This window comes from Equus przewalskii, chromosome 15, assembly GCF_037783145.1.
Source record: "Equus przewalskii isolate Varuska chromosome 15, EquPr2, whole genome shotgun sequence".
NCBI classification, from domain to species: Eukaryota; Metazoa; Chordata; class Mammalia; order Perissodactyla; family Equidae; genus Equus; species Equus przewalskii.
In genome coordinates this window covers 35,166,330-35,181,279 of record NC_091845.1, presented here as the reverse complement: position 1 = coordinate 35,181,279, position 14,950 = coordinate 35,166,330, and the positions used below count along the sequence as shown (strand labels likewise).

Below are 14,950 nucleotides of genomic sequence, written 5' to 3'. Positions count from 1 at the left end.
CAGGGTACAGAGATCTTGGCTTTTGAGCCTCCCCCACCCCTGGTCTTGGCAGCTGTGGGGGCCAGTGGTGCCTCTGTCTCGGCTGCCCCACGCCTTGCCCTGGGCTAGGGAGGTTTTAGATGCTGAAGTTGATTGAATAATGGCCACCCAAAGGTACTAAGTCTTAATCCCTGGTATTTGTCAATGTCACCTTATTTAGAAAAAGAGTCTTTGCAGGTGTAGTTAAGGATTTTGAGATGAGGAGATTGCCCTGGATAATTTGGGTGGGCCCTAAATGCCATCACAAGTGCCTTTATAAAACAGGAGCCAGGATGGTACTGGCACAAAAATAGACAAACAGACCAATGGATCAGAATTGAAAGCCCAGAAATAAAACCACACGTCTATGGACAGTTAACCTTTGACAAGGGAGCCAAGAACATACAATGGAGAAAGGGAAGTCTCTTCAATAAATGGTGTTGGGAAAACTGGACAACCACATGCAAAAGAATGAAAGTAGACCATTATCTTGCACCATACACAAAAATTAACTCCAAGTGGATTAAAGATTTGCATGTAAGAACTGAAACCGTAAAAATCCTAGAAGAAAATATAGGCAGTACACTCTTTGACATTGGTCTTAGCTACATCTTTTTGAATACCATGTTTACTCAGGTAAGGAAAACAAAAGAAAAAATTAACAAATGAGACTACATCAGATTAAAAGGCTTCTACAAAGCAAAGGAAACCATCAACAAAATGAAAAGACAACCCACCAACTGGGAGAAAATATTTGCAAATTATTTATCAGACAAGGGGTTGATATCCAAAGTATATAAAGAACTGACACAACTCAACAACAACAACAAAAACAAACAACTGAATCAAAAAATGGGCAGGATATGAACAGACATTTTTCAAAGGAAGCTATACAGATGGCCAACAGGCACATGAAAAGATGCTCAACATCACTAATCATTAGGGAAATGCAAATCAAAACTACAATGAGATATCACCTTATGCCAGTCAGAATGGCTGTAATTACCAATACCAAAAACAACAAATATTGGAGAGGATGTAGAGAAAAGGGAACACTCATGCACTGCTGGTGGGAATGCAAACTGGTGCAGCCACTATGGAAAACAATATAGAGATTCCTCAAAAAACTAAAATAGAAATACCATATGACCCAGCTATCCCGCTACTGGGCACCTACCCAAACAACTTGAAATCAATAATCCAAAGTAACATATGTACCCCTATGTTCACTGCAACACTGTTCACAATAGCCAAGACATGGAAACAAGCCAAGTGCTCATCTACTGATGATTGGATAAAGAAGATGTGGTATGTATATACAATAGAATACTACTCAGCCATAAAAAAGGACAAAATCATCCCATTTGCAACAACATGGATGGACCTGGAGGGTATTATGCTAAGCAAAATAAGCCAGACTGAGAAAGACAAACACCCTATGATTTCACTCATATGTGGAATATAAACAAACATATGGATAAGGAAAATAGTTCAGTGGTTACCAGGGGCAGGGGGGTGGAGCGTGGGCACAGGGGGTGAAAGGGAGCACCTATGTGGTGACAGACAAGAAATAATGTACAACTGAGGGGCTGGCCCCGTGGCCGAGTGGTTAAGTTCCCATGCTCTGCTGCAGGCGGCCCAGTGTTTCGTTGGTTCGAATCCTGGGCATGGACATGGCACTGCTCATCAAACCACGCTGAGGCTGCGTCCCACATGCCACAACTAGAAGGACCCACAACGAAGAATATACAACTATGTACCGGGGGGCTTTGGGGAGAAAAAGGAAAAAAATAAAATCTTTAAAAAGAAAAAAGAAATAATGTACAACTGAAATTTCACAATGATGTAAACTATTATGAATCTCAATTAAAAGAAAAAGAAAAGAGAAGCCAGGAGAGGTAGAGACACCCCGAGGAGAAGAGGAGGTGAAGATAGCTAAGGAATGCCAGGGAGTGCCAGCAGCCACCAGAAGCTGGAGAGGCAAGGAACGGATTTTCTTCGAGAGCCTTTGGAGGGAGTGTGGCCCTACTGACATCTTCATTTCAGACTTGTGCCCTCCAGAACTGTAACAGCATAAGTTTCTGTTGTCTTAAGCCGCCAGTTTGTGGTAATTCGTTACAGCAGCCACAGGAAGCTCATACAGGGAGAAAGGGAGGGGTGGAGGGGTGTGTCAGCTCCTCTCTTCTTTCGACCAACCCCCAGCATGGTGGGTGGTGATGGAAGGGGAGGAAAGGTTGGGAGCGATCAGAGACCATCCTCCCACTTTGGGGGACTGTCTCCTCATATCCCCTCTCTTTCTGCTCCAGCCAAGCTCAGTTGAGAGTGGGGGTGTCACCCATTCATGCGTCTAGCGCTCAGACTGGCCATACCTTGTGGATGGGGGTGATGGGCAGGGGGAGCTTGGCAGCCTGGACTGGCAGACACGTGCCCTGGGCAGCTGCACCACTCCTCAGCTGGCGTTGCTATGTGGGATGTGGGGCCGGTGGAGTCAAATGCCCCATTTTTGCCAGGCAAGCCTGAAAAAAACCTAATTTTTTTTTAAACATGGAGCTTCTTGCTGTTGAAAGCTGGCTCAAGGTTTTAGTCTGCAGGTCTGATTTGACCCTAGGGCAAGGAGAAGTACTCTATTTTGTATCTTCTGTCTTACAGTTTTTATTTGTCCCAGAGGTAAGCATGTTAATCTCCACCTCCATTTTTATGAGTCTGATTGGGATTTTAGTCAGTGTATTGGTTTCTTATTGCTGCTATAACAAATGATCACAAACCTAGTTGCATAAAGCAATATAAATTTATTTTACAGTTCTAGAGCTCAGAAGTCCAACATCGATTTTATAGAACTGAAATCTGTTTGCAGAGCTGTGTGCCTGCTGGAGGCTCCAGGGGAGAATTTGTTCCTTGCCTTTTCCAAGTTCTAGAGGCTGTTCTTGGCTCATGGCACACTCTGACCTCTGCTTCTGTCTTCATGTCTCCTTCTCTGACTGTCATCTCCCTCTCTCCCTTGTAAGGACCCTTGTGACCACAGTGGGCCTGCCCAGATAATCCCGGATAATGTCCCATCTCAAGATCCTTAATTTGGTCACATCTGCACAGTCTCCTTTTCCATGTAAGGTAACATGTTCACAGCTTCTGGGGATCAGGACGTGGACAACTTTGAGGGGCCAGTACAATGCCTTCCACAGCCAGTCAGTGACCAGTGTTTACCTGTAGATCTCTCCATGCCCTGCTTATGAAAAACCCTCGGGGCTGCCTGTCTCCCTCTTACCTATTCCACTTTTGCTGGAGCTGGCTGAGACCAGCTCTCAAGAGCTGAGTGTGCTAATCTCTTCCCAATTTCATATTCAGCGCCTTCATGTTGGTAGCTTGAAATTGTCCAGGGTAGAAAGTTTACACCATGGAAATAAGCAGATGCTACAATTTAGGGTTTCCCACCCCTCCTGCCCCCATTCTTTGTCCCAGAGAGCTGGATATTAAACATTTACCAGCACACCATTGACTTCCACCTACTCCATTTGGGCTGAGATTCCTTTTTTTCTGGGACACTCTCTCCATTTTTCTTGCATTTGGGGAGATGGATATGGATGTCCAGGAAGCATTATGGAAATCTTGGGATGGAGACCAGTCTCGACACTTGTCTGAACTCTATAGCTTTGAATAATAAACCATGTGTCCTTTGGGTTTTTCTTCCTTCAAAGGAATCTGCGGGATTTTTGCTGATTCCCAGCGTTACAATCCTCCTTTTCTTGCACACGAGCAATGTTAAATATTTGCTGGCTTTAAACAAATGACCTCCTCCTTCCATAAGCATTTTGGGTGTATTTCCTGTGTGTTCCAATGTTAGGGGACCATCAGTACCCCTCCCAGTGTTTCGACTTTGATAGACATGTGCAGTCCTGCTGAAAACTTGATGATTATGCTCCTTAGAAATCCCCAGAGCCGGGTAGAAGAGGGCACATCTTGAAGCGTGCTGACAAAGTGGCAATTAATTAAGGATCCTTCTTAATAAAGCGATTTCTCCTTGCTAACTGAAAGATTCCCCTAGAATAAACATTCTAACAAAACCTCAAGCCTGTTTTTGCACTTGGCGTTTTATCATGCTAACTGTGCCTTTTGAATCTCTAAAATTGTGTTTACTATTCTCTTTTCTAATGGAATTTCAAGCAAGTTTTTGATCAAGAACTTCTTTAGAATGGGCTATCTAAAATATTAAAAAATTACAGTTTTCCCCTTTTATGTCAATACTCGGTTAATTGCTTCTTGATGACTGCTATGAGCGTTTCTTCCAACTTTGTTTTCAATCAGTCTGCTCTGATGGGACCAGTGTTTTCCCTGCACAGATTGCAAGCGTGTTTGGGACATAATTGCTCTTATCAGTTAGGTTTTCAGTAAAGCCTCATTAATTAGGTGTGTGATTGTTATTTAATATTCCCTTTATAGAGGAAGTTTTTGAAAAATGAGGGTTGACCAAAATATCACTAAATTTATGAAAGCTTTGATATTCATGTAGCCTAAAAGAATGGCAGGTGATTAGCTTAGAAAATCAAGCCACCCTGAGATGGGACAACTGGGTCCAAAAGGGCTCTTTTGTTGGAGGATGAGGCCCAGGGTCCAGGTCTGGGGACTTCCACTTCTGTGTTCTTCCCACTGTGCTTGTGGCCTCGTCCAGGCTGGGAGGCTTGAGGACTCAGCAACTCCATGCGTGCCGGCAGACTTGCCTACGGGAGGCCTGGGTGAGAGTGGAGCGGTGGGAGGCTGGAGGTGAGGAAGAGTTTGCCCTTCAGCCAGCCAGCATTGATCCTGTCTGCTCCATGCCAGACACCAGGCGAGGCACTTAAGTGCATCTCGTTCTGACAGCCACCCTGGGGAGTATTCTTTAACTCGTCTTGTAAATATTAGTAGTTACCATGTGGCAGGTGTTTTCCTGGGTGCTGGGGATATAGAGATCAAAATCAATAGATCCTGCCTGCATACAGCAGACAATCTAGAATATTGTTAGAGATCAGAGGGTAGGATCTTGAGAATTGTACCGTGTGACTAATAATTCCACTAATTATTTAATTTCCATTTTGGGTTACCAGAATTTTTTATGACCACAGTTTATTCTCCTGTAGATATTTAAAGTTGATTAAGTCAAGCTCTTTCACAATTATTTTCATGAAGTATGGTTGTAATTTTGAGCTTCTAACTTGATAGTTTTGGTTTTTTTTTTTTCCTGAGGAAGACTGGCCCTGAGCTAGCATCCATTGCCAATCTTCCTCTTTTTTTTCTTGAGGAAGATTAGCCCTGATCTAGCATCTTTGCCAGTCCTCCTCTGTTTTGGATGTGGGTCTCCACCACAGCATGGCTGATGAGTGGTGTAGATCCACACCCGGGATCTGAATCTGTGAACCTGGGCTGCCAAAGTGGAGTATGCCAAACTTTTAATCACTGTGCCACAGGGCTGAGCCCTGGTAGTTCAGTTTTAATGAGAGTTATTGGGATTGTTTGCAAGGTGAAAACTTACACCTATTTGAGGGTCAATCTAAATTGAAATTCACTGAAATATGTTAATTACAAGTTAACATATTATAGACTAGTTTCTTGTGTTTGTGAATTTTTTCCCCAGAAAGATTTTTGTAAAGCTATGCTGTTGACATATACAACAATTTATAATTCTAGAAGAAAATTTTTTTTATTAATTGATTCATTTTTTCACTGGTTCATGCATTTTATAATTCTGAGAGCAACTATTTAAACTTTCAGGGTCTCCTTAGAGTGAATATGGTACCATTTCATGTAAAATGTAGAAACCTTGCAATCCTATCAGTCCCTTTACTTCCTGGTCTTTATGTCATAGTTGTCATATGTGTCATGTTTACACGCATTGAGAAGCCCAATTGACAATGTGATCATTTTTGCTTTAAACCGTCACACATATTCTAGAGTACTGAAGAGTAGAAAGGCAGTCCATTACATTTTGCCCGCTGTTGACCATTTCTGTTGCTGTTCCGTCATGCCTGAAGATCTAAGTTTCCCTCTATTAACATTTACCTTTGGCTTGAAGAACTTTCTTTGGCCTTTCTTGTAGAGCAGGTCTGCTGGTGACAGATTCTCTTAGCTTTTTTTCATCTGTGAATGTCTTAATTTTGCTCATCCTTGAAGGATATTTCACTGGACATAGCATTTAAAAGATGTTGTTCCACTGTCTTTTGGTCTCCGGTTTCTGATGAGAAATTCATTGTATCTGGTGAGAAATTTCTGGTAATTTAAATACTGTTTCCTTGTATGTAATGTATCATTTTTCTCTAGCTGCTTTTGAGGTTTTTCTTTTATATTTTGTTTTCAGCCATTTGATTATGTCTAGGTGTGGTTTTCCTTGACTTTATCCTATATCTGGATCACTGAGCTTTTTGAGTCTATATATTTATGTCTTTGAACAAATTTGGCAATTATTTTTTTAAATATATTTTCCTGTCCAAATCTCTTTTTTTTTTGCTTGTTGGGACTCCAGTGACTTTCTGATAATTGTCCCAAAGGTTCCTGAAGCTCTGTTCATTTTTTCCCGAGCTCTTCTCTCACTGTATTTGAGTAGATAATTTCAATTGATTTCTCTTCCAATTCACTAATTCTTTCCTCTGTCATCTCCATTGTTATTGAACCCACCTAGTGAGTCTTTTATTTAAGATATTGTGTTTTTAAGTTTAAAATTTTTCATTTGGTTCTTTATTGTAGTTTGTATTTCTCTGAGTGTTCTTATTTTTTCATTTATTTCAACTGTTTTCCTTTACCTCATGAACTATAGTTTTAATAGCTCTTTTAAAGTCTCTGTTTGATAGTTCCCACGTCTGGAGCATCTTGGGGGGTTGGTATCTGTTGATTGTATTTTTCCTCAAGTAATTTTGGATTATATCCTGAACATTCTGAATGTTATATTATGTAAACTCTGGGTCTATCTAATTAGACTCAGACTGTAAATTCTGTCGGTTTCAGTGTATGGCTGTTCAAATCTCAGTCCAGCCTTCTCAGCTGTGGGATGCTGATTGGATCTGTCCTTTGCACACATAGTTTAGGGATCATTCTGAAGCTTGTGTGGGTTGTTCACATCTCAGTTAAGTTCTCTAAGCCCTTGCTACATGGGTTTGAGTCTATCCTGTACACGCATTATTCAGGCTAGAGTTTTGCAGGAGGACAAAGCAAAGCCAAATAATTCAGCTGTTGCCCAGGACTCTTTTGGTCATCTCCCTTACTTCCTTTCACCAATCTTGAGAGAAATCGTTTTTCTGAACCAGCGAAGCTTGGATGAAGTGGGACTGAGTTGCTTGTTCTGGGTCCAGCTTTGTTTCAGGAAGTCTTTGTGGCTCCTCTTTTATTTCAATTTGAAATTTATGTGATTAGAGGATGTCCTGTGACCCCTGCCAAGACCAAATTTCTACCTTGAGGCCCAGAACTTCCGGAGTGCAGAGAGATTTGGTCCATTCTCCTGATTTTATAGATTGGAAAACGGAGACCTGTTCAAAGGTCTGCATCTGGAGCCTTAATAGATCACCAATTTGGTTTCCTTAGCAGCATGGCATAGCAGAAACCTGGGTTCAACACCCAGCTCTGCCACTTAACTGGCTGTGATCTCATGGAGAGAGCTGACCTCTTTGAGTTTTGATTTCATCACCGGTACAAGGGGGATAATACTTGCCTTGCACTAAGAATTAGATATAATATATCTAAATCACCTAGCCCAGGGCACCACTAAATGGAGTTCAAAAGACTGAACAAGTATTCATTGACTCTAGCCGGACTCCTTGTGGAAAGGTGGGCCGTGTCTTTGGGGAGGTGGCCACCATCTAGCGGTGATCTCTTTAGCAAGTTCATAGGGATTCTAGTCTTTTATTTCAGGTCCTTTTATTTCATACTTGGAATTCAGACCTTGAAGTCAGAACTCTCAGAACAAGGACCTGTGTCCTCTTTTACCTGCAACTTTATTCTGTACCCCATTATTGCTCTCAGCAGGCCCCTACCGATCTTTACTGAGGTGTTCACTGTGGTGTCCAGATAACATCCCCATAGTCTGAATTGAAAGGTGACGGAAGCGGTGTGTCACAGATGAGGAACGGCGGTGCAGCATTATTGCCTATGTCGTCACAAGCAGAGTTGGATTCTCAGTTTGGGTTTTCACTTCTTGCTTTCAGACATGCCGGAGGTGTGTTGAGATAGTGACATGGTGCCCTGTTGCTGTTCTCTCCACCAAGAGCTCACATTTGTTTCATGGAAAACCCTGTGATCTTTCCTGAGGCCAGTTGCACCTGAAGATTTGTGTCTTGGACACCTCCAGGGCCCCTGTTTGGCTCCCCCGGTGTCAGAGCTTCCTTTGGGCTGTGTTGCAGCATCAGGAATGAATCAGTTTCTTAAACTAGCAACGCCGCTGGGGTCCAGTCTCTTTCTTGGTTGGTTCTCTTTCTTGTCTGGGCCTTTTGTTCCATGACAGATGATTCTGTTAATACCTGATCTTTGTAAGGCCTGAAGGGCTGGTGATTTCTATGCAAGGTTTGAAAGTTATTGATAAGTTAAGGAAATTTTAAGCCTTTATGGAGTTTGCTAGATTCATTTCTGCTTTTTTTCTTCTTATGCTCTGTTTTGTTCACATGACAGTTACCTGGTTATAAAAATGCCAGCTTTTCCCCTGAGTCCCAGTTGCCTTGGCAAGCTTTTCATATAGTATACCAAATTTACTGTTCTGGGATCCATTTTATTGTGTCTTGTTCAGAGCACTCGTTTCAGTGGAGAGGGGAATTTTAATCATTTGGATGACTGCAGATTAGAGACCTCCCCTCCCTTCTCGTCTTGACGTAACTTCTCGTCATCTGTTCTTTACCGCTCCGATGAACGATGCTTCTAGATAACCCACGGTGGAAGAAGCATCAATCATGGCAAAATATTATACAAGCTGGAAACTCTGCCAAAGGTAAGTTTAATTTTAAATAAAAAAATAAAATAAATAAAAAATAAAAAATCAGATCTACTCACAGTGCTGACTGTAAGAAAACTTGTTTCTTTTGCCCTGTGGTTTAAAATATTTTCAACTTATTAGTGTTCCTATCTTCTGGTCCTAAAAACAGACATGAATTTAAAAGCTGGTATAGTTTTATTGTAGGGAAATTATGTCAGATTTCATTTTTTTTCTCTATTCTTACCAATGGAGTATTTTCTGGTTTCTTCTTTGGGGTCCCCAAAAGATGAGGATCCAAGAGTCTGTGAAATTCTCCTTCCTAACTGCTATGGACTGAATTTTTGTGTCCCTCCCCCCCCCCAAATTTCATATTCCTAAGCCCTACCCCCCAATGTGATAGTACTTGGAGGTGGGGCCTTTGGGAGGTAATTAGATTTAGATGAGGTCATGAGGGTAGAGTGATCATGATGGCATCAGTGCCCTTATAAAAAGAGACCAGAGAGCTCACTCTCTCCTTCTGCTGTGTGAGGATACAGCAAGAAGATGACGTCTGCACAGCAGGAAGAGGGCTCTCACCAGACACTGAAGGTGAGGGCACTTTGGGCTTGGACCCCCAGCGTCCAGAACTATGAGGAATAAATACCTGTTGTTTACGCCGCTCCGTTTATGGTGGATTTTGTTACAGCAGCCCAAACTGACCGAGATACCCACTTACCTTACTCATGAAAATATTTCCCAAATCTTATAAGAATTGTCTGAGCCAATACATGTTTAAATTGGTAAATTGTGAGAGTCATTAGTTCCTGACTAGGCGTAATAATATTTATAGATAATTTTGAAGGGTATATCCTATGATCAATGAATGCAAAGCTCGTGTTAGCGTGTAAATAGTTTCTGAGCCACAGTTAAAACAAAGGAGATTCCGAAGGCAAATTCTGCCGGCCTCTGTGGGAGACAGGTTGCAAACGTTGAGCTTCATTAAGCGTGTTATACTTACAGCTCAAGAAATGCAATAAATTTGTATGAGAGATTATTCAGGCCACATGTCACCTCCACAGTCTTATAAAATTCCTTCTATCTTGCCAGAGAATCTAGATTGGACATTTTTATTTCGACAATATTTTATATAGATAGATGTAGACAAATCTCTTTGCAGAAAGAATTATAAATGCTAATTAATTCAATTGAGCTGTAAACATTTTCTCTGCTGCTTAATAGGACAAAATACATAAGGATTAATTAAATGATCTAAAATTTCCAAGCTTATTTTTAATTGCATAAATTGAATCTGTTGCCAAAAGATATCCAGCTCTGGTAAACATGATAGATGATGATGGGGACACATGGTGACTTGGATAGACTCCATTTCTGGGTTCTGCCTGAGTGTGTTGGCCACAGGCTATGGTTTACAAAAAATATCCACTCTGCCAACATATAGGCCAGGGCTTGGTGGTCTGTGTTTCACGTGATGTCTTTAAGGGGGTGCCACATTGAGACGACAAGGGAGAATGCTCACTGATTGAGGGCTTGAGTCTCTAGGAAGTGGGTGGCTCAAATGTCATCGCTGCCAAATATCTGAATGTTTATAGATTTCTTTTTGTTGAAATCCAATGTACTTCGATTGGGTAGAAGAAGTTCTTAAGTGGGAATTAGAAAGCCTACCTTCTGGTCCTTACTCTGACAGCTAACCACAGGGAACCATAGATCTACCATCTGTAACATAAGGGCAAGGTTACTTGTTTCTACTTTACAGGGCAAATGTAAGGAACTCTTAGAGGTGATGATTGTGGGGCTGGCCCAGTGGCGTAGTGGTTAAGTTAGCATGCTCCACTTTGGTGGCCCAGGGTTCACAGGTTCAAATCCTGGGCACAGACCAACACATTGCTCATCAAGCCATGCTATGGTGGCATCCCACACACAAAATAGAGGAAGATTGGCACAGATGTTAGCTCAGGGACAGTCTTCCTCAAGCAAAAAGAGGAAGACTGGCAACAGATCTTAGCTCAGGGCCAATCTTCCTCACCAAAAGAAGAAGAAGAAGAAGAAGAAGAAGAACAAAAGAAAAAGAAATGAATGTTAGAGTTCCTTGAAAAATCTAAGGCATTATGTTAGTTAATATGTTGGTTAGTTCAGGTACTCTGTGATCATCTGCTAGAGAAACAGGCCTTGTCTTGGGCTAGCCTTGTGAGTGAGAGGCTGACACATACATGTGACTAATGTGTCGTTGTGTTGTAAGAATGCTTTTTGATGCTACTAGAATGCTGTCTTGGAGCTGAAAGGGACTTTTGTTCAGTCCAACTGTATATTTCCAGTGTGTAAGAAAGTACCTGGCATGTACTAATGGTTCCATAAAATTTGTTGAATGAATGAATGGTTTGCACAGGCATTATAGTTAGTAGTACATGGTTTTGTCAAGACCAAGGTTATAGGTTTTGTGGTTCTGGAGACATATTTGTTCTATTCCATTCCATGAAGACAGGTAGTTGCCTAATGTTAAGCAGCTGCATGATGAATGGAAGAAGTGGTCCTGGGGTGGGGTGGGAGGGGAGTTCACAAGAACTCAGTAGCAGTGCCAAGGCTGTTGCACTGGATGTGACCCTTTGCCTTTGGCACACCTGGGGTGGCTTGTTCCCATGTGGCATGCCTTGGCTCAGCCCAGTCTCTTGGGTCTACTGCCTCGTTATCCAAGTACAGACGTGTTTCACGTTTCAGTGACCTCCTCTGTGCCATAGTGGGGGTGGCCTCAGCTGTGTAAACGTATGTATGTGTATGTATATACTAGATATATATGATGCACAGGTGTGCTGTGTGTGTCTGTGTGTGCCCCACCATGCTTTCAAGGTCTATTCTTTTCATGCCAGTTGTTTAGATTTTTTCCTGTGTGTCTCTTCATAAGTCTTTTCCTAATATTGGATAGCTTATTCCTTGAAATGCAGATCTAGAACACATGGGCATTTTGATTTATGATAGCACAAGACACAGACTTGAAATTATGAAATTAAGGTACAAAGCCATGTTGCAGTCCATGCTGCTATTGTTTTCAGAATCTCATGCCTTGGAGTTTGACTCATCTTCCCTGGGTGCTGGCTCTCTGCAAAATGCTCTACTGACAAGATAAACCTAATCCATCCCTGCTCCCAAGGAGTTGTCAGTCTACTGGGGAGACAGACAGACAGACAAATAGTTATATTGAACATAGTGAATGCTCTGATGCTAGAAAGACAAATGTACTTGGCTAAGGAGAGGGAGTGTGGTGGGAATGTGTTTAGGAAGGGCCTCTGATAAGGAGGCATTTGAAAAGGGACTGGGTGTCCCCTTCCTCACTCACTCCACTTTTCTTCTTAGCATTTGCCACCACCTGAGATTTTTCTGCTCCCCTGAGTCCCCCTGGGATACCAGCTCTGTGAGAACCGGGCCCCAGTCTGTTAGCATTCACTCTTGTATCCCACGTCCCAGGGCCTGGACTAGCCAGGCACGGTGTAGAATGAGTGAATGGTAGATGGAGCCACAGAACAATCATCCATTGGCGGTGGACGGTGTATAAGAGGTTACCAGTTAGACAAGGGTGAGCCCCACACAGAGGGTAGGGAAGGGCAGTGCAGGCTTCAGGAACAGCTTATTCAAAGGCAGAGAGCCTAGAGACACATAGATGGATGTGTCCTGAGTGCATATTTTTAAAGAGACTGCCTTGCCTTTTTGGCCTCTATGGCCTTCTGTACCTTTGGAAATAGGTTTAATGACGCAGTGCTGGTAAGCAGCACGGTGGCTCTTTGTGCTCAGTTTTCTGAAGCAGTGTAGGAACGTTCATTCTTTGGGACAAAATTCTCCTAGTTTTGGGAAAAGGAGCAATCTGGACATAGTGGCCTGCTTGGCACTCTACTCCAGGGAGGAGCTGTCTGCAAGCAAGAGATCTGGATCCTTTCTTGGCTCAGAGGGGAGTTGGGAGTCATGAGGCATGGAGGACTTAAATTCTCTGTTTGATCATCATACGGTTCGTTTTCAGTTGTCTCGTATGGCTGCATTCGACAGGAATTGATTTTATTTAGAAGACTAAAGGTGGGTTGATTTTTGGTTAAAATAAAACCAAGCAGGTTTTCATGAACATTTAAAAAAAATACCAACTCTTCCAGATCTTGGTTTCTAATACCATTTTTCAATAAAAGGAACCAGAACTCCTTGGAGAAATGGCAGCTTCTAGGACTAGGTTGGGGAATTTATAAGATGAGCCTGGAGCATTGGTAGTATCAGAAAGTAATAAGCAAGCGCTCAAAAAACAAACAATCGAAAGACAGTGTTGAGTGTATGCCAAAGAAACACAGGAACCAACTGAAAGAGCTCCCAATGGCCAAATTGGAATAATTTGAATAACAAAATTAAGTAGTATTATAGAATTGTAACCCAAAGTATAAAATAAATATCCATGATATGTATAGATGGGGGAGAATAGACAAATCTCTCATGCAGAAGAATTCAAAATAATATATGTAGCTGCTCTGCCCTCAAGGAGGTGGAATATAACGCCTACTCCTCAACTGTTGGCTGTACGTGGTGACTTCCTTCCAAAGAGGAAAGGATAGAAAGGGAGAAAAATAAACCTTTACAATGGAGGAACTTGATCACCACCACCTCAGCAAGGTGGTCAAAGTTGACATCCACAGTGATGTGATGAGAACGCCACTTTGTGTGCTATGATGTGATAAGAATGGCACTTCCTCCTCAGAACCCATAAACCCCAGTCTAATCATGAGAAAAACAGCAGAAAACTTCCATTCAAAGAACAATCTACAAAATACCAGTATTCCTCAGAAATGCCAAGATCATGAAAACAAGGGAAGTCCAAGAGAATCTGTCATAGCCAAGAGGATCCGAAGGAGACATGACGACTAAATGATGTTTTAGATGTTTGAAATCCTGAAATAGAAAAAGGACGTTAGGGAAAAACTAAGGAAATCTGAATAAAATATGAATTTTAGTTAATAATAATGCGTCAATACTTGTTCCTTAGTTGTGACAAAAATCCCATGCTAATGTAAGAGGATAACAATAGGGGAAACTGGGCAGGGGGTATATAACAACTCTGTACCTATCCTAGCAATTGGTCTGTAAATCTAAAACTATGCTAAGATAAAAGGTTTATGAAAAAATACCCACTGAGCTAAACTCTGGGTCATTGTCACTTTTGATTGAACAGCAGGATGCCAAGTCAACATGCCAATATGAGTTCCATGGATGATAGTTGAGGGGTGGCTTAGGAACCTTAGCTCAGCAAGTGCAGACTCTGTGCATCGAAGTTGTCAGGCTTGTGGAAGCTCTGGCCAGGGCCAACTGGGCGACTCTGAAAATGATGCAAAGCTCATTTGAAATACTGTTGTTCCAAGTGGGCAAACCAAGCAGGCTGTACAACATAGCAGCTCAGCCAGACTGCCCTGGTTCAAACACAGCCCTGTGGCACGCTAGCCAACAGATTTTTGCACAGGTGGTTTTACACTCTGAGCCTCAGTTTCCTCCTCAATAAAGTGAATATCATAGTAACACCGTATCATTGATGGTTTCAAGGACACAGTGAGGGTGATGATGTATGTACAGCACTTAGCGTAGTACTTGGTCCTCATTAGCTGTTTCATAAATGGCAGCTGCTGTTGTTGCTGATGATAACTTCTTTTTTTTGTAACATGTAAAAAAAATATTCCATTAACGCTGGTCTAATGATTCTACTTAATGGCAGTAGATGATGCCAGTGGAGACTTTGATCTGATTTAAACGGTGGGAGGAAGTTCTTCTCCTACAAAATACCTGCTATCAACACCTCTCTTTCCCCCTGGAAGAATTAATGGTGTGAAATCATTTGTGTTAAACACTACCATACCTCTTTCAGGCTGCTCATGTCCCTAGGAGGAATCACACATCTGGCGTGAAAGGGCTTACAAGCTTTGCTGTGCAGGGGAAGCAGAGCACCCCGGAGCCTTGGAACATGGGGGCACTGACTTGGAGAGGAGAAAAGGGCTCAGAGAGGAG

At 42.1% G+C, this 14,950-nt stretch overlaps 1 protein-coding gene across 4 annotated transcripts in view; it reads left to right on the top strand.

The window, feature by feature from the left end:
• CACNA2D3 (calcium voltage-gated channel auxiliary subunit alpha2delta 3) overlaps positions 1–14,950 on the top strand; it is an 832,052-nt gene that overhangs the window by 89,660 nt on the left and 727,442 nt on the right. Inside the window, exon 1 of one of the 4 annotated variants that reach the window (XM_070574990.1) lies at positions 8,753–8,950. The exons of the other annotated variants lie outside the window; for them this stretch is intronic. The gene's annotated coding sequence lies outside the window, so the exon portion shown is untranslated. Of the gene's footprint in view, positions 1–8,752; positions 8,951–14,950 lie in introns of those variants that run through there. 4 annotated transcript variants of the gene reach the window in all.